The sequence below is a fragment of the Octopus bimaculoides genome, chromosome 23, assembly GCF_001194135.2.
Source record: "Octopus bimaculoides isolate UCB-OBI-ISO-001 chromosome 23, ASM119413v2, whole genome shotgun sequence".
Classification (NCBI taxonomy): Eukaryota; Metazoa; Mollusca; class Cephalopoda; order Octopoda; family Octopodidae; genus Octopus; species Octopus bimaculoides.
In genome coordinates this window covers 29,891,211-29,892,044 of record NC_069003.1, presented here as the reverse complement: position 1 = coordinate 29,892,044, position 834 = coordinate 29,891,211, and positions in this window count along the sequence as shown.

Below are 834 nucleotides of genomic sequence, written 5' to 3'. Positions count from 1 at the left end.
TATATATTGAAATTATAATTAAAGGTATCTAAGAGATACCACCATGCTAGAGATAGCAGTCAAAAATTGACTCTAAAATCACTTCATGTATACATACAGCACAAGGGGAAAAGATAAATAAACAAATAAACTAGCAAAAAATTATTGGATAATACCAGATCCAGATTTCTAGTTCTGTATAAAATTATACTCTGCCTCATCAGTGGGATATAGAAAGATAATATATAATTACAAATATATACATATATATATACAGCATACGAATACTTACATATACGCTCGTATACATGTTTTTATATGTACGCATATACACTACTGATTTAATTGCCCACCTAAACTTTACGTGCTATATGGTCAAAATACCACCGCAGTGAATATAATGACGAAGTAAATATATACATTTTTATATGAATAAGGATAAGATGGCATTTTAAATAACGTTCTTATCCTGTTTACAAGGGTTTAGTTCAATCGATCTCAGTACTTATTTTGTGTGTGTGTATGTGTGTGTACGACAAGTCTGTACACAGTTTCTCCTTACTAAATTCACTCACAAGACATATGGCCGCCCTGGTGCAACACAAGTGGATCTGAACCCGAAACCGCGTGGTTACAAACTGAGATTATTAATCACATAGCGATACCTATCTCTTATACATATAGACGCGCAGACACACATAGATATGTTTGTTTATTTATATACATTGACACAACCGTACAATCATAATACACACACATATATACATGTATGTATGTCTATATATATGTATATGCATACGTACATATATATGTATGTATATATGTATATATATATATATATATATATATATATAT